The sequence below is a fragment of the Canis lupus genome, chromosome 1 (genome assembly GCF_048164855.1).
Source record: "Canis lupus baileyi chromosome 1, mCanLup2.hap1, whole genome shotgun sequence".
NCBI lineage: Eukaryota > Metazoa > Chordata > Mammalia > Carnivora > Canidae > Canis > Canis lupus.
This window is the reverse complement of record NC_132838.1, coordinates 69,854,456-69,877,460: the sequence shown is the minus strand read 5'-3', so window position 1 is coordinate 69,877,460 and position 23,005 is coordinate 69,854,456. Positions and strand designations below refer to the sequence as shown.

Below are 23,005 nucleotides of genomic sequence, written 5' to 3'. Positions count from 1 at the left end.
TCATATCGGAGCCCAACTTGTTAGCTGCATTGCCGTCTGGAGGGAAGGCACACGTTCAGAGATTTCTTCATATTATTTCCCTTTGTGCCCAGGATGGCAACGATGAAAAGAAACAGACAGCAATTTATTATATGGAGCATAGCAAACACGGAAGAGAGTGAAATGAAATAAAGTCAGAGGTCTGATCAAGCGGGGCCCCGTGGCCATGATCTTAGTGGCACCGCCGCTGCCATCCCCGCTGCCACTGGCAAGCGGGGAGCAGCAAGGACAACGAAGCAGCAAAAAAAAAAAAAAACAAACACGCAGGACACACTGGATTGAGAATAGCGTCAGTGAGAAGGATGTCGCTGCTATTCTGCATGGCAGGCTCCTCTCCCCAGCCCCTGCTTCAAGGCAGCAGGGTTTTATATTCATGGGGAGTGGGGGGCTCCATGGAAACGTCTCATGATTTTGAGACCAAGGCCCTAAGTTTGAGCTCTGGCTCTTCCATTTGTTAGCTGTAAGACGTGGGCAACACCTAGTTTCTGTATCCATAGGGCAGTAATACTAATGTCATTGTTATACATGTGGAGGTCAAATTAGAAGATGCTTTAAAATTTTTAAAAATTTTAAAAATACTTATTTATTCATGAGACACACACACAGAGAGGGAGAGACACAGGCAGAGGGAGAAGCAGACTCCCTGTGGGGGGCCCGATGGGGGACTCGATCCCAGGACCCCGGGGTCACGCCCTCAGCCAAAGGCAGACGCTCAACCGCTGAGCCACCCAGGCGACCCAGATTATATATTTTTTAAGTGAAGGTATGATTATTATAAACATGAACATTATTTTCATGTCATCTCTTTTTGTGATATCCTATCCCAAGTTGGACAGCAAAGGGAATAATTCTCTTTCTGCCTCATGAAAGCAGAACATTTATGTCAAGAGTCACTGCCAGGGCTAAGCGGAGACGTTTCACAAATGAGACATACTGGAGGATATAGAAAAGGTAACAGCCCTAACAGGGAATTTTGGATTAAAAACTGAAATACAGACTTTACTTGCAGTGCTAGGTACCAGACAGACATGCACACCACCCTCTGGGTGATTTAGACCTAAGGGAATCCTCTTTTGCTTCGGTGATTTTCAGTTTCCAGATGGTAATTATAAACTCTGACAGTCTGAGTGATATAATTATTTCATACTCATATTGGAAGGTTTTGGCACTTTGGGGTATTATAAGTTATTTTGTTCAAAGCTATTTTCTTAAGAACTCTTTTCCACCAAGATAATCTAGACCAATAGGAAAATTGATTTAATGGAGAAAGTTTGCTTTATAACTAAAAATTTCAAAGTTAGAAGAAATCATACTCCCATGTTATTGGCCTTATTTCAATTTTAGCATGGAAATGAACGACTCTCCCTAGGAAATCAAGATGAAATGGGTTTTACTTTTTACCTTTCAATTTAAAATGAAAATCCAAATTTGTTAGCAGGCAATGTGATTTACATCAACCTTTCTCTCGTGATGATCAGCTGTGCACTGAAGCCTTTATTAAGCATCACTACTGTTAACCAGCTTCAGGTGGTATAATTCACATACCCGACTTATTCAAGGAACTGGTGCAAATGATGGTCCCCGAGAGGAACAGTTCCAGTATGGCTTATGCTTTTTAATAATATTAGCTTCTGTTTCTATGGAAACTGCACATCCTGTTTTGCTGTTTGCATAAGATGTCTTTATTTATTAAAACATATTCCAGTAGTTAAAACTAATAGCATTCTAATCTGAGTATAATATCACACAGACATTTTCACAGATGAGTTAAGAAATCAAACTTTATTATAGGAAGCTATGCTGATATGAAGTGCCCATTAAGTAGGATTATGTTTTTGAATTCTTGTTATGTCTCAAAAACACTAACACTGGAACTCAAAGAGAGAAATGATTATTTAAAAGTCATTTGAATCCAGTACATCAATAGAAAAATGGGCAAAGGATAAAAACCTATGTAAGAGTGCATATGACTAATTAACATAAAATGTATATTCATATATATTTACAAATAATAGATACATTATATATGTGGTGAATGAACATAAAATATATTCAGCCTCACCAGTATTCAAGATCTGCAATTGAAAACAATATCAAAATACCAGTATTTACCTCTTTAGTTAGTTAGCCAAGATGAGAAAGAATGATAAAACCCAGGGTGGAAGAGTCATGAAAAAACTGGTGCATGATGGGAATGCAGATGGGAACGAAATCGGTGCCAGTCTCTGAAGGACACGCTGACATTGAGAAAATGTGTCAAAAACAATATATGCAAATCACTTGACTCAGACATTGCGCCTCTAAAAACTTAAAGATTTATGGAGAAGTACTATAATGAGAATACTTATTGTACTATTGGTTGTGCTAGAAAACGACGAAAACAAAATATGGAAATAAGCAAAATGCCTGTCATTAGGGAAATGTTTAAATTGATCATGCTCCGAGAGTTACACTGCACCTGCTTTTGCTCACTGGTGTTTCCGTAATTCCTAGCACAAGGCTTGGATGCTCAATATAGTTGTTGAATACATTACAGTGATTTTACAGAACTATAGTTAATTATCTGGACAGATGTCCATGGTACATTAAGTTAAAGAAACTGACTAAATTGTATATAAAATATGAGTATTTTTAAAAATTATCACTGTGTCTGTACATATGTGGATAAACATGATGACACACATCCTAATAACTGAATCAAGAAGTGATTTAGAAGAAATAGACTTTAAATGTGAAACAGTTGTAGGAATATTAATGTATTTTGCTCATGTTTTCGTTTTATGTATATATGAAGAATGACATATAATAAAAAAATTGATGCCTAAAAACCTCTGAAATCATTCTTCTGATAAGCATAAGATTAAAATTCTACATAGGAAAGCATTATATCATAGTTCTCTGGTGGTTGTGTTTTGTTTGTTCCTTAGAAGCACATAAAAAATGATGTGTCTAACAACTGATATTGCTGTGGGTTTCATGAAATATGGCACCTCTCAATTGATCTATTGCAGCAATATTTTAACTAGCGTCCTTATCTCCTTCCAATTCATCTCACCTGTTCACAGCAGCTTTACCCTCTGAAACACCAGTCTAATAACAGTATTTGCCTTTTCAGAAAATGGCAATGCTTTTCCTCTGAGTACAGGTTAAGTCCATGACATAGCTGATGGTTCACAACCCCCCCAAATACAGATGTTGAAGCCCTCACCCTTAATATGATGGCATTTGGAGGTGGGGCCTTTGGGAAGGAGATTTAGGTGAGCATGGGGCCCCACGTTGAGACTAGTGTCCTATAAGAAGAGGAAGAGACACTAAAGTGCCCCCCTTCCCTCCCTCCATCTCTCCCTCCCTCTCTTTCTTTCTCCACATCATTTGAGGACACAGCGAGAAGATGGCCGTCTGTAAGCTAAGAATGGGGTCCCCACTGGGGAATCGAATCAGTTGACCCCTTGACCTTGAACTTCTCAGCCTCCAGACTGTGAGAAATAGGTTCCCGTTGCTTAAGCCACCCAGTTGATGGTATTTTGTTGTGGCAGCCTGGGCCAAGATACGATCTGAACTCTATGATGGAGACGTCACAAGTTCCTCAGCCATCCACCACACACCCAGCATACCCACCATTCTGTACCCAAGTTTTTCAACATCCTCGTACTTTCCAGATCCACCTCTTGCTTATATTAATCTGTCCACCCAGATTGTTCTTCTGAACTCACAATCCCAGTCGTCGCCCGAGGAAATCCCACTGTTGTTTCAAAACCATCACCTCCCTTCTAGATTGTTTTATCCATAAACGAACTGTCCCTTTACTGGGATAACATTATTGGACATTGACACTTATCACAAGTCAGTCATATATAATTATTGATTTTGAACACATCTGTGTCTAAATCATACCTTACTTGGCTTTCTTTTCTCTACCTCTTCACCTGCTCAGATACGATGCACAACACCAAACAAGTAGGTAATAAATGTTGACTTAAAGATTGTATTTATTTATTTATTTGAGAGAGAGAGAGAGAGAGAGAACAGATGGAGGGGCAGAGGGAGGGGAGAGGGAGAATCTTAAGCAGACTCTGTGCTGAACGTGGAGCCTGATGTGGGATTCGATCTCACATCTCTGAGATCACGACCCAAATGGGAATCAAGAGTAGATGCTTAACCGACAGAGCCACACAGGTGCCTCAGGGTCATACTTGTTAAACTTTAACTCTTCTGTCAGAGTTCAAAACCTTATGTTAAAATATATTTAGAAATATTTTAAAGTATAATTTTCTCCACAAAGCTAATTCAGTTTGAAGCTTCAAATGCCTTGATTTTAGCATGAGGATTTCTGTACTTGGTTGCATAGTGGTCGCCGCCAACACCACCATGATAGTAATTATAGACCTACTGTGTGCCAGGCACTGAGCTGAACACCTCACCCACATCATGGCAATTAATCCAACGAGAATTTTATTGCACAGATACTATTATTACTTCCATTTTGCTAATGAGGAAATAGGCCTTGAGAGGTCAAGTAATTTACCCAAGACCACGTAGAGAGAAACAGTAGAGCCAAGGTTTCAAACCCAGCTTCTCTGTATTTAATCCATACTTTTAACCTCGAAAATAGATTGCACCTTAATACATGTTTTTATCTGACATTTTACTTAGTCTTTGTGAAAAATCAAAATAGTAATTCTCACTGTCTCTATTTGATTGGACTCAGCTCTTCTTGGACCACGAGTTTCTCTGACTGCAGCATGGAAAGCCTCTGCTGCAACGCCCTGGTCTTCTCAGATCGAATGTGTCATCCTAGAAAAGATACACAGACGTGTTTTCACTTTCTACAATTATTCCACAAATCAAATTGCCCACTGATTTCTACTTCCTTAAAAGTACTTCTCCTATGCATTTTTCACATAGGATAATTCTTAAAGGTCTTAAAGTAACTGTCTGGAGAAAAGTTAAGACCTAAATCTTAAAGTTGGATTACAGTGCTTTTAAAGCTATGGAGGCTAAAAAAGAGTCCATGTACCATTAAACTAAATCAGATGAAATGTGAGCAAGTGAACAATACGTCCCACAATACGGAGGAAGACACAGGCTGTTTATGTCAAGGCACATGCATGCATGCAATAAAGCAGGATGATGCTCAGGGTTTTGCAAATGCATATCACTTGCACAGTTATTTGTGTGCCGGGGCCCCTGCCCCAATCCTCAGGCTCACCTCAGTGGCCACGTGGCTCCTGCTCCTCATGGGCACTGTGTCTCACCCAGACTTTTGTTAGTGGTCTTGAGAGTTGTTGCTTAAGAAGTTAAGAGTTCTGTTTCCCTCAAAATCCTCTTCGCTGTATTTCCTGTCTCTCTGCCATCTATCATTTCTCTTCTTAGAGATATAAACCTATTGGTCAGAGAAAACTTGAATCATGACTTGTTGTACCCCAAATGCTTACTCTGCTATGAAATTATTGGTTTGGCTTTAAGAGTGAAGACGTGGAAATAAATGTATGTATTTCAAGGTCAAGTATTTAATACAGGCTGTTGGACTTCTCTATATAGCCCTCTAAACCTTAGTTTAGTTCAATGGCCCCCAGTCAATGACAATCAGAAACACATCTTTAATTAAACAAAAGTAGGGTCTATTGACTCATTGCAATGAGGGCAAACACACACCGTGAGGAACTGTAGAGCCACGTGGTATAAGGGTGTTAGAATGGGCTTAAAGTTATTATCTTTAATAAATCTTACTAAAGTTGCAGGAGGAATGAAGCCAGGCTCAAGCTGTCACTGATAAAGAAGCAGTACTCTTACCAGGCAGGAAAAGGAAAGTTTAGTGATTTTTGTGACAGTGTTTGGACAATGTTCTTGTTTCTGTCAGTGTTCAGGCATTGTTGGAAAAGGTCTTCATTGGGTCATGATCCCTCAAAGTCACAAAATATCATCGATTGATATGGATGTTGTGGGAAATGTTTATGTTCAACAGGAGAAGACCCCAACCTGGCTCTGAGTGTTGGGCCAGATCTAGAAACTCCGAGGCCTAAATAGGAGTGCCAGGTTGGCTGCTGGATGTCACTGTCTCTTTCTCAGAATCAACTCTCTGAAGAAAGTCCACATGGTATTTTGATAGGGATTGCATTGCACACGTACATTGCCCTGGAAAGCATAGACATTTTCACAATATTAATTCTTCCAATCCATGAGCATGGACTATTTTTCCATCTCTTTGTGTCTTCCTCAATTTCTTTCAGCAGAATCAATAACCGGATTTCAGAATCCCTCAGGTCAGAGACTGTTTTCTGATCCCCATGACCCTGGCCTTGAGTGTCTTGCTCAGTAAATGTGCTCAGTGAGTGCTGGTTGGAGGTAGATTTCTCCTTTCTCTCTAGCCAGCTTGAACCTCTAGGGTGACTGGCTGAATAATCAGAAAAATCTTTGAAAAAAAAACCCATAAATCTAATTTTAAGTCTGCTCAGAAAATCATAAACCATTAGTAAAATATGCTCTGCTGGTTCCAAATACACTGCTTTTCATCTTAGTGGTCTCAATTAGCATAATTTACCAACACTAAAAATGATTTCTGGAACAAAAGCCTCTGAAAATAGAAATAAAGAGAGCTTTTGTCCTCCTTGTTTTAGAAATCAGTTTCCCAAGATTTCACTATAAAGTCATTAAAAGGCCACGATGAACTGCTGATACTGATTTAAATTCTCAACCATTTTCTTACTATTGGCCATTAACCATCTGAAATTCCTACCATGAAATACAGGGCTGAGGAGGTGCCTCGACCTTCTAAGGCTAGCATTTGATATAACAAAAACACAATCTCCAAGGTAACCTTGGTAGAAATAATGATCAGAGTTTATCGTTCGGCTGCCCTTTAACCCATGGCGATGAGTCACCAGAAGAGGGGACTCTCTTTAATCATAAAGGTGATTCAGAAAAACTCGCATGCAGATATATTCATTTACCAAGTTATTAATTAAGTGTGTGTTCATTGCAATCCAGATCTGAGCCAAATCTGGTGCTCTGCACTGGAATGCCAACGGTCAACAAGAACGGGCAGGAATCCTGCTCTCGTGGGGTTTGCTGTGGAGCAGGTGAGCCAGACAGGAATCCAACAAGCAAACTCATGTCTGAAGAATTGCAACTGGACAGACATCATCTGAACGAGGGGGCCTGGACTTGCAGTAGATGGGCCTTCAGGGAACATGACTCTAGAGCTAACAAAGAGGGAGAAGGGGGAAGAAGGAGGAGAGGATGGCTCGGGGGAAGAAGTTGGAGAGGATGGCTTGAGAACATTCCAGACAGAGGAAAGAGCAGAGACAAAGGCTTCAGAGCAGCATGATGGGGGCTTGTCTTAAATTGGGCTCCTTGGAAACAGACTCTGAGACAGAGATTTACTTTACAGTCCGCTGTTTATTGGGTGTGTTCTCAGGCAAAACACCCACATGGAAGCGGGTCTGGAGCTGGGATGGCCCCTGTGAGTTGCCTGGGCCTTCTCACGGGCAATCCTCTGTCCGCAGGGCGGGCAGTGGGCCCAAAGCTGAGCCAGCTGGGGGCAATTTTCAGAGTGGGGTTCAACTGTGGGCGTCAGCAGGCAATCCTCGTGGCAGGGGGGGAAATGAACGTCTTAGGCCTGAGGGGGAGCTGGATGGGATGCCGCAGCTCCCACTGTGAGGCTCTGTGTGGCCAAGGTAAGAGAACTAGAGGGCGAGTGGGTGGCAGGATGAGGGCCCGGAAGGGTGGGCAGGACCAGGCCCTGTAAACCTTCTTGGGATTTCAGACGGTATCTGAAGAGTTACTGAGGAGAACAGAGCCAGAAGATCAACGCCGCCTCTGGCAGGTAACGCGTGTCCTGGGCAAGGAGGTACCCCTGAACCGCAGTGGGACTCTTCTGTGTATCTCTGGCTCCTTTCAGACTGGCTCCGTGATCTCTGTTAGCTATTCTCGGGACATCCATCTCAGCAGTCCTGGGGGTGCTCTTGCACCAGCTCAGAAGCTAGGCAGTCGTATAGATGAGAGAAGTGCGATGGGGATAAAGTCATTAATATTCGTTACAGCATCTAAAGGTATTCAAATACAAATGTTTGAAAACGCTGTGTAGAATGTGTTATATTTTATGGTCCTTCCAGCTAGTTCTCAAATGTAATGTGTAAATACTTACTAATCCTTAGTAAATGCACAAACCGTGTCAGCGTGTGAGACTGTCATAATTGGTGTCAATTGACCACGTGGAGTTAGGAGGAATTTTATCTATAGCTATTTTCTGTAGCTCTATAATCCCTAAGTTCACACGAAAAGGACATTCATAATACAAAGCAGAAAAATCAAGTTGATTTAGTAAAACCACGTCACATACTTGATAATAAGATATTAAGAATGCACACTTTGTGCTTAGGTGTTCAGTCAAATCTTTGATGTTATTATTATGAATCATTCTTCTTGCTCTAATGCTTCATTGTGTGATCCTTCAGAAGCTCCTGAGAAGCTCTGGAAATGATTCTTGCTCAGATCTTTCTCCTGGAAAAGATGAATCATGGCCATTCGTAAAGACCATGGAGACTCTTGCCTGACAGTTTAATAGCTTTCCCTTTAGTCACTGGGTGTAAGAATCTAATTTTGAGCCTATTCATTTGTGAAAAAGGTCAGTGTAATTTCCTGATAGCTCCCGTGGCCTCCCCCAGAATGAGTTGTCCTCTATGACCATGATACTGGTATCATGTTGGAAAAGTCAGTGTTCTGAGGTGTTTTCCCCACTGAATGCTGCTTTGCAGGACCAGATTCACTGGTATAAAACCCTCACCTGGGTCTCATTCTAGACCTTCTCCTCTTTCCCAGTCAACCAATCAAGCAAGCCAGCGAGCCTGGCCAGTTCATCCCTTAGGCAACTCTCTTTCAACTCTTCTGCCATCACCATGGACAACTCTACCACAGTCATCCAGTGGCTTCACTCCTGTGCCTTCCTCACCACTAGTCTCCTAGTCTCCTGCACCTCCAGTCATCCCGCCAGTCTGCAATCTGATCAGAAACTTTCCTTGAGAAGCCCCTAGGGGCTCCCATCACCCTATTCCCACGTTGAGAAGCCACTCACCTTCTGTATCTCTAGATTCCATGTTGTATAGAAGGAAATGGTCTCATCTGTCTTTTGGTAAAGTCTTTCAAAAGACTATATAGCTTGGATGTGATAGGCAGTTTCCCAACTGCGAACTTATAGACAGGATTACTCGTCAGAGGAAGAGTCATGATTGTTTCAAACTCACGTTGACTATCCTCCCTTTGTCTTATGGAGAATAGAATGAATTATCTCCCATATGCAAGGGCCTGTTGAAATTGCATGTTATAATTCAGCACACCCTGATAGTGGGTTGTATTTCATCGATAATTACAAAAATGACTATAATCAAACCCCTAACCTTGGGGAGATTAAAATCTATTTGTGGGATATAGAATCTTAACTAACTACAATTGCAGCTAATTCTGTATGGCAGGCATAATAAAATACGGAAGAGAACAATCCATCCTGACTAGGGTGTCAGGAGAGCTAGCATCTGGTCTGGGCCTCGGAGTAGCAGGAAGATATTCTAGGTGAGTAGAATAACAAGAGAGGCCTGTGAGGAACAGAAATTTAGGGGAGCCATGCAATCATTAGTAGGTGGTGGGGAGGAGGAGGAGGAGTTAGAATGGGACACAGGGCTGGAAGGATGAAGTGTAGTTAGAAGATGGGGGACTTGAAATGCCACGTTCAGGATTTTGTACTTTATTCCTGAGGCCACAGAGAAGTTTTGAAGGTGGTGAGCAGATCTGACTTGCACTTTAGGACTGTCGCACAGCTGTGAGAAGGAATATCTACAGAGGCCAGAGGCTGGAGGCAAGGTGGTGAGGGAAGGGTGAATGGGGCAGGAGCGGTGGGATTACAGAGAAGAGGACAGATGGGTGAGTTTGAGTGAATAATTGCTGAGCGTGGACTATAGCCTGTATACAGCAATGAGAGCAAGAGAGTTGAAAATATCCTGATATTTCTTGCTTGGGCAGGCAGGCAGCCCTCAAGATGACTCCCAATGCTCCGCATCTCCTGGCATCCCCACTGTCCCGTCCACTCTCACATCGTACCCGGGTTGTTCTCTTCGGCCAGCGGAATACAGCAGAAGTGATGGTGTGCGCCTTCCAACCCCAGGCCATGGGGGGATGATCCCTCTGGCCTTGTTCTGGTTGTTCTGTCTTTTTGCTCTGGGGGAAGCATTGTTTGCCTTCTCCTGAGTGTCTTTATGGAGAGATGGACACGGCAAGGAACTGGGGCATCGTAACAGTAGCCAAGAGCCCAGGTGAGTGACGTTGGAAGTCAATTCTCCAGCCCAAAGGAGCCCCTGCAGGACCTGACATCGCGACCACAACCTCATGATAGATTCTGAGCGTGAACCACTCAGCCAGGCCATCGTCAGAATCCCGACCCTCAGCAAGCGTGTGAGGCAGTAAGTGTTCACTGTCATCAGCTGCTAAGGTCGGGGATTCACAGCATGGCGATGGATAGCTAATAAACCGGGTAATAAGGCCGATATGTTTGGCTAGGGGGGGATAGCACAGAAAGAGGAACAGTTTTGCCAAGGAGGTAACAACCTTGATGTTTTATGAATTTGGTCTGTGCCATTTCTCTGGCGTCTCTGCCCATCTGGCATTTGGGAACAGAGATAGGTTTGGAGGTTGTCACGTGGTGTAGTGTGGTAGGTCTCAAGCTTCATGAGAGTCACCTGGAGTGCTTGTTACGGAGATTACTTAGCCTCTCCCCAGAGTTTCTGGTTCTGTAGCCCCAAAGTTGTATTTTTAGTATGTTACCAGGTGATGGGGATATTTCTGGTCCAAGAAACACATTTGAGAACCATGGTAGAAAGTGAAGTTGAGAGGAAAACACAAAATGATAATGTCTGTTATAACTAATAGGTCTCATCTCTTCCAAGTATTACATAGAGCTGAAATATTAGCAATTAAAAAATATGAATGGGTTTAAAATCTTGACCAAGCTTAGGGTTGGGAATTGTTGTAGGTGGTAATTTATTGTTACCAAATATAAGATAAAAATTGGGTTTTCTGGCTTTCGAAGGTACATATATGCTCAGCACCTCTACTATGGATTTCCACCGAGCTTCCTTTTCTTTTCCACTCTTGATTTTGGCTCTTGGTTTTGTCTTTATAGCCTGCAAATGAATTTCAGTCAACCAACAAACATGTGTGAAAAAATTCAAAAGGAGCTTTAAAATACCCAATTACGTGCTGTAGGGATTTCATACTCGTTCTTAGATTGCTGGAATCAGTCTCTGGAGATCTTGCTTTGATAACCAGGAGAAGTGATTACATAGACCTCATATTAAAGTTGTGTGGCGTTGGGCTCTGCATCTTACCAGATAAGGTACGACAGCCAATTAGGGGCCATTTCCATAATGAATAGCTTGCTGCTCAGGAATAAAGGATTGCATTTCTTAACCCCCTGGAAAGTTTACAATGTATGCCAATTAAATATTTGACTCATATAATTAGCTAACCATGGAAAGCTAACAAATTGAGTTTTGTTTTCTCAATGAAATTTTTGTGTGTGGAGGCCCTTAGGGTTTGACCCTTTTCCTTGTCATGTCAAGGACTTGGGTTCCAACGCCTTCCTTGGCCACACCACCTAGGAAGGAGGGCAGAGTACCTGATCTCCGATGCTTCAGAGAGGAAGCGGCCCCTCTTGGACTTGGACTCTCTGGTTTCCTAGTAACTGCTCTTTTGCCTTTGCTACTCTGAGCTAGAACTCCAGCCTTGTTGCCTGGTGACCGCGTCGTTCTGCATTTCCTGCCGGTGACAACGGATCCTGGTGCCAGCCACCCGCCTTGCAGCACCTTCACCTATTACCTCTGGTTCAGGAGCCCAGACATTGCGCGCTCTGCCCGCGGGTTCGGCCTCCATCCCCCCACCCCTGCCCCCGAACAGTTCCTATCCATGGAGCCTCTAGTTTGGGACCTACCTACAAACTCGCGTCCCTGGCAGTCTGTCCTTCCAATAACCCAGTCCAGGTGTTCTCGTTGGCTCGTGCCTTGTGCGTGTCTTACTTAAGTCCCTGTTGTGAATCTCCCCGGTCTGGTTGATCCTGTCACCACCTAAACCGTGTAGGCCTCTGGGGAGGACACAGAAAAGAACAAGTGGGGGAGAGGGGGGATTAGAGCCCCCAGGCTGACTGCTTGCTCCACCCTGAGAGCCGAAACCCAGAACCGCACGGATTCGCCATCTTTGCCCTGTTTTACTGGCTCCTCTGTAACCGAAGGAGACCTGCCTCGGCTGTCACCGAAGCTCAGTGAGCCGGTTACAATATCCTGCTTCAGCAGATGTTTTCTATCAATTACTCTTCTGTGAGGGACCAGTGGGAGTGGCTGCGACTGCGAGGAGCCCCGTCAGGAGCTCTGTGACCCGCCCCGCCCCCTGAGCTCCGCCGCTGCCCTTCATCAGGGGCGCAGGCTTGTCATCGGGCGTCCTTGGCACGGAGCTCAGAGCCCAGTCAGCCCCCAGGCAGCACGGGGAAGGCATGTGTGTCGCCGCCGCTCATTAGGTAACGGACGGCTGCATCGGAAAGGGAGGCCCCAAGACCCAGGCGTGGAGGGAGGCCGACCCTGCAGCCCTGAGCCGGGTCGGCTGTGCGCGGGCCGTAGGGCCTTTAGTACAAAGAGCCCCTGGCGCTACCGGCTGACCTCGGGTTCCAGACCGAGTTTTGTTTTATCAGCAAAGCACAAGAGGAGAAAATGAAGGTCCGTCTTCAAATGGTGGCAGAAAAACCTCATCGAAAATTTCCTCGTTGCAAAAGTTACCCACTTATTTACGCTATCACGATCAGGCCTGCAGGATTTAGGTCCGAGGCACACAATGGCCCAAATCACGGTGGGGGGGATGTGTGTGTGTGTGTGCGCGTGTGTGCGTGTGCGCGTGCCCCGGCCCACGCGGCCCCGGTGGCCAGCTCGCAGGCCCAGCAGGAAGCACATGTGCGGCCTTTCCCACGATCACTAAGCACTTCAGGACGGTGCCTGCGACGCACTGGCCAGGCCTGGGCCCCGGAAGCTGGGCCGGCGCATCTGCTAAGGCAGGAGGGTGGCCCGGATGCAGCCGTTTGCCTGCACATGGCCTCACGGGGGGAAGGCAGAGGCGTCCTGGGTGCAGCGGGACACCTTGTCCCCTCAGCCCGCGACTCACTCTTCATGCGGCTGATACTCAGCTGGCTCCACAGCCCCACATCCCCACATCCCCACATCCCCACATCCCCACATCTCCACAGCCCCACAGCCCCACAGCCCCACAGCCCCACATCCCCACATCTCCACAGCCCCACAGCCCCACAGCCCCACATCTTCACAGCCCCACAGCCCCACAGCCCCACAGCCCCACATCTCCACAGCCCCACATCTCCACAGCCCCACAGCCCCACATCTCCACATCTCCACAGCCCCACAGCCCCACAGCCCCACCGCCCCACATCTCCACAGCCCCACAGCCCCACATCTCCACATCTCCACAGCCCCACATCTCCACAGCCCCACAGCCCCACATCTCCACATCTCCACAGCCCCACAGCCCCACAGCCCCACCGCCCCACATCTCCACAGCCCCACAGCCCCACATCTCCACATCTCCACAGCCCCACATCTCCACAGCCCCACAGCCCCACATCTCCACATCTCCACAGCCCCACAGCCCCACAGCCCCACCGCCCCACATCTCCACAGCCCCACAGCCCCACATCTCCACAGCTCCACAGCCCCACAGCCCCACATCTCCACAGCCCCACAGCCCCACAGCCCCACAGCCCCACATCTCCACAGCCCCACAGCCCCACACTTTGGTTGGAGAACATCTCAACAGTGAGTCGTTGCTGAGAAGAGGCTTTCCTGGCTCTGGGAGGGGTGAGCCATCAGGCCCGCGGAAAACAGACGGCGCTTTCAGGCCAAGTTAGCCCTGAGGATGCGGCCGCGGGGCAAGAAAAGGGCAATCCGGTGGGGAATGGTTCCGAGTGCTGCGTGTTCGCGGCTCCAGGCCCCTGAAGGATCGCCGCCCTCGGACCTGGAAGCTGACCCCTTGGCGGGGCGCTCCTGCCTCCACCCGCCCGCCCCCACCTGCCTGTCCCCCTCCCCTCCCCTTCCCTCCCCTCCTTCCTCTTTCAAGGCTCCACACATAACTGATGCCCTGTCGCGTCTGCCGCTGTCCGCCCTACAGTGTCGTGCTCTTCAGGCACATCCACGTCCTCAGGGATGGCAACGTCCCCTACTGGCCCGCAGCGGAGTGGGGCTCGCCGGCATAGGTCCCCCGGCTCCGGCGTCAGCGGAGGACAACCGGGCGGCTCGCACCCCGTGCCTGTTGTGAATGTCCTGGGGAACGTGGGGTTTTCCCCGACCCGCCGGTCCCCTTCCCCGGGGCGTTCGGAGCAGCCGCGGCGGCGCTACGTTTAATTTTTTGAGGACCGTCCGCCCGGCAGTCCACGGTGGCCCGCCCGCTTCCGTTCCCACCAAGGCCCCGGGCGGCCCTGTGCCCGCGTCCCCACCGGCACCTGTTACTCCTTATCTTTCTGTGACAAGCTCTGAGCTCCTGATACAGAACATGCGACTGGACCTGACAGCGGAACTGGCCGGGAGAGCAGGACTTCAGTGTTCTCTCACACGCACGGAAGCACGCACAAAAGGGAAACACGTGAGTGAGAGGTGTTCATTACCTGGGGGGGATCTCGCACGACGGCCTGCGTCCCAGATCACCACGTGCACACTTTACGTGACTTGTCAATTATTTGTCCATTATACCCCCCAAAACAAATTTTTTTTTAAAAAAGGATCTCCCACATTCTATCCCGGAGGGGATCTGTGACTCAGAACGTTTCATGTTGTTTGACAAAATAATCTTAAATGAAAAAAAAAAATCGTGCCAGTTTCCAGTGGACGAGAGATACCGACGCAGCGCTCTTCCCACCCGCGGAAGCGCGGGCATCCCGGAGCCTCCCCCTCTCACCACGTGAGCGAGGAGGCTGGGCTCATCGGTGTCCCGAAGAAGCCAGTTTTTAGCCCCTGCAAGATGCTAAACTTCACTAACTCGTCCGTAGACCCGGCTCCCACTGGCACAGATGAGACCCGATGCCTCAGATGTCTTTATGCCTCAGGGAAGAGTCGGGGTTTCAAACAGCTCTGGACCCCACGTGGAATGCGCTTCCGTCCTTTCTGCCTGGAATGCTTTCCCCTACTTCTTCTCTGGAAAACAAACAAGAAAAATCACAAACACCTGCCCATCCTTTAGGTCTCAGGCTTGTGTTACTTTTCTGATTCTTCAAACTAACTTAGGCATCACCCTGGCCCAGTTTTACTTCCCGGAGCGCCCTGTTCCACCTGCCATGTCGTGTGCCCCGGCCCCACAGGCGATCCTGCCAGAGTGTTACCTTGGGCGACGTCCAAGGGCGTCCACCCTGGCAGGACAGCACCTCGTGGCCTGGGTCGACGGCCGTCTCCCACGGCGCAGCACGGTGCCAGGCACACGAGGCACTCCTGGGCATCTGCTGATCGGCCACACGGATGGGCAGAATGAGCGGGTGCGCGCCGGGTGAGGGCTGCGAGTTTGTAGAGTTCCTGCAGACGCTTCCTGTTCCCCGTGACGCTTTCCTGAAACAGCTTAGCTCTACAGGCATTAACACGTGCACTCTATGGAGGCCTCTCTATTATAACGCCATATTTTATTTCTACAAAAAGGTCATAAAATACTTTAATGAAAAACATGCTGAAAAAATACGTATTGCTTGCTCGCTGTGTCTTTTTTTAAAATTTTTTTTAAATTTTTATTTATTTATGATAGTCACACACAGAGAGAGAGAGAGAGGGGCAGAGACACAGGCAGAGGGAGAAGCAGGCTCCATGCACCGGGAGCCCGACGTGGGATTCGATCCCGGGTCTCCAGGATCGCACCCTGGGCCAAAGGCAGGCGCCAAACCGCTGCGCCACCCAGGGATCCCTTGCTGTGTCTTAATGACGGGTTATGTGATTCCTCGACCTCCTACCTGGTCTGCGCAGGGGACGCAGGTGTGACTTGCCAAGACAAGATTAAGCTGCGGTCCTTTGGAAGCAAGATTGGAGTGGCCGCGATGGCCGCGATGGCCACTCAGTGCCTGTGCTTTAGGCGCTAGAAAGCCAGCTGGGCTGCGGCGTTTGTGCAAGGAGGATCGCCAGGTCGTGGGGAGGATGCCCCTCAGCTCTTCAGGAGGGATCTCTACGTCCGGTCACCTGAGTGCTCCTTTGCCGGGGGTCGGTGAGCGCGACGTCCTGGGACAGGACCAGAGGAAAGCAGAGCTTTGTTTTTTGACTGTTGATCTGAAAACAAGCCCCTGCTGGGTTAGCAGAAACAGACGGAGGTGGTACCGGTCCTGCCGAATCCAGCGCCAGCCAGGTGACCCTGGGAAAGCTGCTCTTAATCCCTCAGTTGCCTGTACGGCCCTCCTTAGGGTAGAGAGTCGTAAACTGCAGCAGTCCGGGAAGAGAGCAGCCTGAGCGTAGGTGAGGCGACCGATCTGCACCAAGGACACGCGGTCTTGCGGTCACGTGGGGCGCCGTGAGGGCAGGACTGGAGCCCAGGGTTCTCTGCGTCGGAGCAGGGCATCCTGTGTCATTTCTAGAAGGTACTTTGTAACTGGAAGACTGTCCAGCAAAGCACCAAGAGCCCTTAGGAAGCAGCGACACCCCCGTCACAGAGAATGTGTGAACATTTTGGACTTTCTAGGAGAACTTTATAGGGAAGATGCTTATCATGAGGAGGAGCTTAGTTTATTTGTAAGATTCCTTTCCATTCTAACATTATTCTAAAACTCCAAGATCTAAAAAAAATTAAAAATGAAAAAAATAAATAAATAAAACTCAAAGATCCATACGAATTTTTTAACGACTTTTTAAAAAGAAGATGGCCGTGATCATCAGCGTCTCAAGCATCTTTCATTTTAAAAAGAAAATAAGTTTCAGGGTCCCCACGTCCCCTCTCCTTCCCTTCACTGCTGAATTCTCATAATCAGAGTTGCGCACGCTTGCTGGCGCCTCCACCGTCCTACCTTCCGACCCACCACATCTCAACCTGCCCAAGTCTGCCTTTTGTCTCCACTACACCATTTGCGACGTGTCTCCTTAACGTCACTAGTCACCTCCTTACCAGTAAATGCACTGGAAACTTCTGAGTCCTTACAACCCTCTTGGGAGCATTTAACAGCCCTGGCCGCTCCCATCTTCAGAAGATGTTCGTGCCTCTGGGCCGACACTATGCCTTCATGGGGTTTCTCCTTCTCCATCCCCTCCAAGGCTTCCTCGTCCTCTCGGTCCTCTCTCTCTCTATAACGCAGAATTCCCGAGAGTTCCACCCTGTTTACCTGCTTATGCTTACTTCCCCTGCTCCTTCCCCCAGTTGCTCCTATAGCTTCGGTGACCATCTGTGTTGATGACTCCCAAGTCTTTCTCTTAGCCCAGGTATCTCGAGTCTGAGCTCTAGACTCCCATCTCCACCTGCCTTGGCATCTCCGTTGGGTTAGCCTTCATACACTCTCTCTCTTCCTCTCTCTGTCAATCCGGCCTCACTTTCCCCAAGCTCCTTGGCTTCCATGCCAGATTTCAGGAGTGACAACACCGCCTGCCTAATTGCTCAGGTTAGAAACCTACATATCTCTGTTCTTTTCTTATTTATATTCAATTCCTTTCAACTATGCGTCCTTTATATTCCCACTGAAGTGTCCTATTGGTTCATCCCCCGTATTGGTCCTCGAGTCCAGAAAACCACTGTCTCTTGCCTGGGCTGCTGCTGTGGCCTGAAAAAAAGTATCTCTAGCTTCAGTTTCCCTCAACAGTAGTCCACACCCCAGACAGCGATTTCTTTTTTTAATACGTTCTTCTGCTTAAAACCCCTCAATGGCCCCCAGGTCCCCTCTGGTAAAGCACAAACCCCTTCGAATGGCTTGCAAGACTCTGTGCTCCGGCCTCTGCCTATGGCCCCAGGCTCACCGTCGTTCCCTCTACAGCCTCACGGAACCTCCTACGTACACACCGTGTTCCCTCAGCCTGAACCTGTCCTCCTCCTCCCTGTCCTTCACCTCTGGGCCTCCCCACCCCCGCCCATGCCACTGTACCACCGCCGCCACGCTGGCCCAGCTTTCAGGCTTCACCAGCTGTGGGTATTTCTTTCTCTGACAAACTTCCTGTGATCTGCACTCCTGCGCCTCCCACGCTGAGCTTTATGCAGCTCTTCAGGCTCCCACACATCCAAGCTTAGCAAGGGTCATCTGAATGCATTTTTTTTTTTTTAAGATTTTATTTATTTTGAGAGGAGAGAGAGAGAGAGCACAAGCTGGAGGTGGGGGCAGAGGCAGAGGGAGAGAGATAATCCCGTGTAGACTCTGCTGAGTGTGGAGCCCAACCCGGGGCTTGATCTCTCTACCTTGAGCTGAAATCAAGGAGTTGTACGCTTACACGGTGGAGCCACCCAGGCGCCCCCAACTAAGGGCATTTAGAGTCTCACTTACTTGTCTGTGTCGCACCCCGGTGGAGATGGGGTCCGACTCACTGTTGTTTCCAAGGGCCTAGCACAGTCCTTGGCACATCGGTTATATTCTACAAATAGTAGAGCTTAAACTTGGCTTTAAGACCTAATATTCCAGAAAGTTTCACTTCACTTGATACAACATCATACGGTCTGGTGTGTGTGTAGGTGCACTAGTAACACCTCAGTGCCTGAGCGTATACGTATACATATGTTAATATATTTACATAAATATACTTTATTTGTATATTTTGCACTACGTGTAAACATGTATGCGGTGCACGCACGCACACGGTGCATGTACGTATTGTGCTAGTTTCCCATGGTGGCTGGAGCAAATTATCACAAACTAGGTGACATGAAACAACAGATGTTTGTTCTCCTGGGGTTCTGGAAGGTAGAAGTCAAATGCTGAGGTGTCAGTGGAGCTGTTCTGCGGCCTGAGGCTCTAGATTCTAGAATCTACTCCTTGGCTCTTCCAGCGTTGCTGGTGAGGTTGGGCTGTCAGCGTTTGTTGGCTTGTGGTGCGTCACCCTGATTTCTGCCTCCACCTTCACTGGCCTTCCTGTGACTGTCTTCTCCTCCACGTATCTCTTAGGAGGACATTTGGCACTGGATGTAGTGGGCACCTCAGTAATCCAATCAGCGTCTGCAAAGACCCTTTTTCTAAGTAAGGTCACAGTCACAGGTCCCAAGAATTACGACCTGGATGTATTTTGGGGGGACCCACCATGCAACTCACTACACGTATATTTTCCAGATGTAACTGAAAGACATAACTTTTATATAAATATATATATAAATATATATTTTTTAATATTTATATTTATATATTTTCCAGATGTAACTGAAAGACACAACCTTTATATAAATATATATATTAATATTTATATTTATATTTAGTCCTGGAAAACCAAAATCCTCTATTTCTTACATGACTTGCCCTATCCTGACTTTAAAATTATATATACGTGTGTGTGTATATATGTGTATATAAATAATAATGTTAACATATGAGATATATAAGTATACATACATATACACAGACATATACATAAATCCTTTTCTTTTGCGATTTTCATTCAGACGAGCTTCCTAAACACCACTGTTGTAGAGTTATTAAAAAATAACTCTGTGTCTTCAAAATAGAATTCTAAGGAAATAAGCAGGTTGCTGCATAAATTTAGGCTCCTTTTAGTATGTGTGCTATTTTATCTACTGAAATATCTGTCCTTTCTCATTTTTAAAGAAGAAGGAATTGGCTGGTGGCATAACTGGTGCTAAGTGCACGTATTTCTGACTAAATAGGATTATTTTTGTGTATCTGTGGACATTTTGTATGCTTTTTTTTTCTTCCTAAATTATATTCTTACCATTTTTATAGTTCAAACTTGGCTACACATTTTTGCACACAAATGTTTCTAGACAATAAAGCCAGGAAGAAATGTTCCCAAACAGGTTCATATATTTATAAATCTCACTTCTCTTCTAGAATGAACTTTTGTTAAAGACTACCAAATTGAAAATTAAAACTAGGCCAGATTTAAGTCAGGATATATTTAAAAACTGCTTTAAAAAAATTTACTTCCCAACAAGCGTGTTGATTAAGACGACCACAGCCTCTTCTACATAGTTTGAGGAATTGGACTCTTTATTTTTAATAATGGTAACCTACAAATATGATGGAAGGCTTACAGACTGTGTTCCTGAATTAATTCTTTGTGAGAAGCATTAAGGATGATTTAGATCTGAAAATTAAAAATATGTTTTATTTTTATTTTTTTAAAGATTTTATTTATTTATTCATGATAGTCACACAGAGAGAGAGAGAGAGGCAGAGACATAGGCAGAGGGAGAAGCAGGCTCCATGCACCGGGAGCCCGATGTGGGATTCGATCCCGGGTCTCCAGGATCGTCCCTGGGCCAAAGGCAGGCGCCAAACTGCTGTGCCACCCAGGGATCCTAAAAATATGTTTTAAAGTACCTTTTTGAAGAAAACCAAAATTTACCCTTTTTAAAGTTTTAAGAGAGGCACTTAATGGGGGGATAAACTAAGATTATGGAATTTTATCTCATAGGATTCTCATATGCTCCTTACCTCTGTATATGTTTCTAAAGTTTCTACTTGCCTGAGCTCTAGTTAAAGCCCCGCAGAAATGCATAAACATTACTATTACCTTATATGTATTAGTAGTTGTTGCTTTTCCTGTGAGTATCTAATAAATAACAATACTACTTCAATGCAATTATTTGAAATTGCTATTGTTCTGTGTTGTGAGTTCTATTACTCAAAACCGGGTCTCCTATACTTGGGCTACAACGGTGATGGACTTCTGTTTTGATGTCGCATGATTTTTCTTTATGACATTATTTCATTCAGCATTATGAGTTTTTGACAAATGAGATAATGATAGTGTGGGGAAGAATTGATAGTTTCTAGAAGGATTTCTGTTATTAGAAGAAGAGGAGGGATCCCTGGGTGGCTCAGCAGTTTAGCACCTGCCTTTGGCCCAGGGCGCGATCCTGGAGACCCGGGATCGAATCTCACATCGGACTCCCTGCATGGAGCCTGCTTCTCCCTCTGCCTGTGTCTCTGCCTCTCTCTCTGTGTCTCTCATGAATAAATAAATAAAATCTTAAAAAAAAAAAGAAGAGGAACAAAAGAGAAGCTATCTCAGAAGCGAAGACCAGGAGGCCCTATAGATAGAATTTGTAGCAAGATTGTGCTTTCAAGCACTAGCGAAATTAATTATATGATATTTGGGGTGGGTAAACTCATTTTTTTTGTAAATTTATTTTTTATTGGTGTTCAATTTGCCAACATATAGAATAACACCCAGTGCTCATCCCATCAAGTGCCCCCCTCAGTGCCCGTCACCCAGTCGCCCCCAACCCCCGCCCACCTCCCCTTCCCCCCCACCCCTAGTTCTTCAAACCTAACTAAATGAACAATCCCACTGGCCAAAAACAAAAAAAAAGAGGTAAATTTTTCTTAGGATATTCAAGTATCAAGTAGGAGTCAACTGCCTTGTTCAAAAATAGCATTAAGAAGTCAATAAAGGTAACACACCTGTGTTGTTCTTTTGTGAATTTATAAATGTCCTAGAGAAAATTCGTATATAAATATATGGTGACTTTGTAGGTTTATCTCATACAAACACAATCAGCTTCCTTGAGGTAAGTTTTAATATTCCAACAATATAAAGTTCCTCTTATTCAATTCTGGATTCTGGTTGTTTAGAATAAAGGACTAAGAATATATAGAAGATATAGAACAAAGGTCTATAAAGTCTATTGCATTAAAAAATGTTTCCTTTGTTTAGAAATAATAAAGACATAAAATCAAACTATTTCTATAAAATACAGAGCAAGTTTCATCTAGAGAGTACATTTCACTTTTATTGCTTAGCTACCAGCTCAGCTCACCCACTATGCATGTGCTTATGTCCGATTTTCACCCACAAAAAAGAGAGAATGTAGATAGACATTGCAAAGAAAGCACTGATAAAAGAGGTCGACGAAGATTATGGGGTTAAGGAATCTATTAACGAAAGGATGATTTTTAAATTTTTAATTTAATTTAATTTAATTTAACTTTATTTACTGTAGTACGTTCCACATGGCCTGTCACCTTAGTTTCAGGTGTACTCCCGTGTGACTTGACAAACCCGTATTACGTGATGCTTACCACATGTGTGACGTGAGATGATTTTAAAAGCGTTGTTCTTCATCTTGCACCATATAATGGGAAAAAGTCTTCAGAACATTGATCATATTGTCTTTTCAAAACACCTGCTTCTTTGCGGTTGGTAGCTCAGCAGCTTTTGGCTACAGTACAAAGCACCCCTGACACATGAAAGACTTACCTGCCGTAGGTGTTCCCCGTTGCCCTGCACTGTGCCCAACACAGAGCAGATACTCAAGGAGTGTTTCTTAAATGAATAAATAAATCCTCTCCCTTCCTCCCCGCCGTCCCCCAACCCCACCTCCACCCTCTGCCCTGACCCTGTCCAGGTAGCTTCATAATAATATGCTTTTACTGAGTGCTTCCCAATCCCAGACATGTCCTTTACGTGTGCTGTCTCACTTATGCCACCCACTAAATAGGTGCTATGCTTCCCCCTTTCACGGATGTGGAAACTGAGGCTCAGCGGGATTAATGCACTCCCCCCAGGTCGCACTTGTCTGCCTCCAACCTGATGCTCTCCAAGTCCAACCTTCTCACTGCTGCCGGATTGGTCTTTCTAAAATTCAAAGTCTGACCATGTCCTCCACTGACACGTCTTTCAGCAGCTCTTAGAAATTGTAGAAGAAAAGTCAAACTCTTTAACACAGGAAAACAGATTTTTCTGATTATTTGGCCCCTGCTTTGTCTTTCTGTCCTCCTTTCTCATGACTCTTGGTGTATATTTTATGATACCTCATCATGTGC

General features: G+C 45.8%; 1 long non-coding RNA gene across 6 annotated transcripts; it reads right to left on the bottom strand.

Annotated features, from left to right (window-relative positions):
• Positions 1-4,053: 4,053 nt before the first annotated feature.
• Positions 4,054-11,777, bottom strand: LOC140637431 (uncharacterized). 6 transcript variants are annotated; one of them, XR_012034560.1, is made up of 7 exons: positions 11,705-11,746; positions 10,132-11,210; positions 9,113-9,342; positions 8,381-8,541; positions 6,019-6,174; positions 5,249-5,422; positions 4,054-4,833 (listed from the first exon to the last, which is right to left on the bottom strand). It is a non-coding gene; the product is annotated as an uncharacterized lncRNA (long non-coding RNA). The 6 variants fall into 6 exon arrangements; XR_012034554.1 differs by lacking the exon at positions 10,132-11,210 and having other exon boundaries at positions 11,705-11,777; XR_012034567.1 differs by lacking the exon at positions 9,113-9,342.
• Positions 11,778-23,005: the final 11,228 nt, after the last annotated feature.